The sequence below is a fragment of the Rhinopithecus bieti genome, unplaced genomic scaffold, assembly GCF_001698545.2.
Source record: "Rhinopithecus bieti isolate Rb0 unplaced genomic scaffold, ASM169854v2 scaffold_15368, whole genome shotgun sequence".
Taxonomy (NCBI): Eukaryota; Metazoa; Chordata; class Mammalia; order Primates; family Cercopithecidae; genus Rhinopithecus; species Rhinopithecus bieti.
Window position 1 is genome coordinate 5,428 of NW_016808463.1, and position 3,383 is coordinate 8,810.

Sequence of the window (3,383 nt, forward strand, 5' to 3'; positions counted from 1 at the left end):
ATTCCATTCTGCTTGCATATATTTTTTTAGGCAGCCTAAAAAAATAAATAAATAAAACCAGAATTCTGTCATAAATTCTGGAGAGGCTGAAAAATTGTCTCACCTCATTTCAAAGTCCTATTTATATTCAGTCAGGAAATGGTGGCTTGTAAAAATACCTGACAGAGGAGCAGCATCTAGAGTGAAGTGCAGAATACACGTGTTGATGGTTAACTGATTCTGACACCTGGCACATTCGTTTCCTGGCTCTCGGAATTCCAGAGTACACTCCCATATGAAGGTAATCTCCTAAACTTAAGTAAAATATACATCTTTGCTGGTTCTGGGAGCTGACACAATTTCCCCTTTCCTCCTTGCTTTTCCGTATCACATTTTCACTCCCGTATCACATTAGTTTCCTTCCTCTTCCTCTAGAAATCGGCGCTGTGCTCTCTTCTTCACTCATCATTAGCCTGCACTGCCGCTTCATACAGCTGTTTTCAGTTCTCTTGTGGGTTTATCCATTACTTTCCCCAAGTTGTTTGCTTTCTCCCTGTCTCTTTTAAGGATGCAAGTGATTCCTAGATTTGGCCTCTTTATACAATCCCCTATTCCTTGGAGGTTTTGTTTGTTGCTCTTCACTCTTTTTTCTTTACTTTTGTCTGACTGTTTTATATCAGGGAGCCTGTCTTCAAGTCCTGAGTTTCTATCATCAGCTTGGTCTATTCTGCTGTTAATACTTGTGATTGCATTGTGAAATTCTTGCAGTGTGTTTTTCACATCTATTAGGTCCATTGGGTTCTTTTTCATACTGGCTGTTTTGTCTGTCGGCTCCTGTATCCTTTGTGATTCTTAGTTTCCTTGGTTTAGGTTTTACTATTTTCCTGAATCTCAATGAAATTCCCTTCTATCCATATTCTGAATTATATCTCTGTCATTGTAGCTAACTCATTTTGGTTAAGAACCCTTGTTGGAGAACTAGTGTGATTATTTGGAGGACATAAGAAACTCTACTTAGAGTTACTGTAGTTCTTGCATTGGTTCTTTCTCATCTCTGCATATGGGAGTGTAGCTTGAGTTCAATCAATAAATAGACTTCTTTTCTGGATGTTTTCACAGGGCTGTAGCTTTGTGCAGGGTCTGTATTTGTAGCTTACTTGTCTTTGGTTTAATGAGGGTATGTTAGTGAGATTTTTTTAGTGTTGAAGCTTTGGGCATGATCTAGTAGGTGACTCTTAGGTGTGGTGGTCAGTTGTCAGGCTCTTGCTCAGTCATGTGGCTCCCCTATATTTCCTCATGGTTGCAGCCGTGCTCCTGCTCAATGCTATGAAACTGTGGGCTCCTCTCCCACTTGAGTGCTGACTGTCGCTTGTATCTTGTCACTCCCAGGCTGCCCACAACAGCTCTGGGGTTATGTCAGGGTTAATGTTTTCTCCCCAACTTGGAGGCATCGAAGGAAGGGACCTTAGTAGTAGTTGTAACTGAGAGTCTTTTGCTTGTCTCCTGGGGGCTCTACCCCAGAGATGCAGGCCAGCAGTCACTCAGTGCAATCTGCCTGGAATGGGGGTGTCTGTGCTGTGGGCCCAAGCCAGTGGTGGAAAAATGATGTCACAAGTATTTACAGTTCACATACACATTCTGGGGATTTGATCCAGGGAAGGAAAGCTGTAGGATTATCTGGGGGACAGAGGCTATTATTCCCTACTTTTGGGAATAGTAACTTGTCTGATTCCTATAAACTGTGTGAATGGGAGAGTTTGAATTTAGATATGTGAATCTGTATTTGACACCAGGCTGGTTATTTTCAATTATAACAAAGTAGAGGGCAGATCAGCGATGAAGTCATAAATGGTTAATATAGTGCTGGGCAGAGGATGATATTGTGCTGCTCTTGCAATTGGGATCCCCAGATCTACATGCACCTTAAAAAAACTAGAATCCCACTGATTTTAGCAGTAAACTAAATGGGCATTATTGACTCTCAGTAAGAGCTGAATGGAAACTTTTGTCATTGTCTATTATAATCCCAGCAAATATGGCCATGATGAAGCAAAATAGCCTCATTCTTGAACACTTCCTAGTAGAAGAAAAAATGAGAAACTAGTAAAAACTCCACTGACTATGTAGCTGATTTGCTAAAGCAGAGCTCATTCCATTTAAGGACTCAGTATCCATAGGGCCAAGACAAACTAACTTCTTATGCAAAATAAAAAGTTAGAGTTCAGAACCACTCTGAAAGTTAATTCTTTACATGATAATATTCAATATTTGTAAATTTATGATTTTGCAAAGATGGTCTTTTTTATTCAATAAGAATTGACTTGGATAAGAACTCCTGAAAACCTTTGAAAAATGACAGTGATTTAATTGATAGTATTTTCTAAGTCACATATGTTTATTGGAGTGATACTTCTTCGAAGGGTACAAAAATTAGTTCTCATAGTATAAACAAATCTGACATATTACAATAGTTTGTGACTCTCCAACAAGTCTATCCAACAAAATTTGATTGCTTAATATACATCTTTCTCATTGGGTATTGTTGTGTATCACATGAGAAGCACTGATATTGAGTTGAGGAGGATACACAAATATTTGCAAGATCAGTGTCACAAACCTAGGGCAAATAGATGACTGTGATTGTAGGACTTTCTGTCAATTTTTCTGCTGGATCTTAAAGTCTTATCACACTTTGTGGTTTTAGCCTGCATACCTTTGGGCTGCCATTGACTATCTTATGGTTATTACTTACGTTTGATCCTCAGTTTTTCAGGGTGTTTTGTAGACTTTGAGAATTAAATGCAAATAGCTTATATTATATGATTTATTTCTACTAAAGTTAGTCAACACATCAATATTTATGTTAAGTACTGAAAAGAAAACAGTGTTGGCAATACCTGGATGAACACTGCAGCTAGTGAAGTTTACAAATTATTTTCTCATATAAAGGAAAATTCAAAGCTTCATACACTATGAGAAATTTTTTAAAAATTATTCACATTTTTAGCAGTTTTGAATGATTAGGTAGATAATTACATTCATATTATTAATGTGAATTTATATAGATTTTTATTTTGCATATGTAATTTCACACAACAAAATTTACATGAACAAATTACATTAAAAGTTATTCTACAATTATACTCATCAAATTAAGTTAAATGTCAATAACTTTTAAACTTAGATTTTAGTTTAACTTTTCTGTCATTCTTAACTTTACATTGAATAAAAAGAGCAAAGTTTATATTTTTTATCTGTGAAGTACAGGTGTACACAGTATACATAAATAGATATGCCAAATCTGTGTTATTAAAAGTTCATGAAGATTTCAATTAGAAAAAAACACCATAAAATGTTTTGAGTGCAGGGGAAAAATAGGCAATGATGAAAAACATGTTTAAACA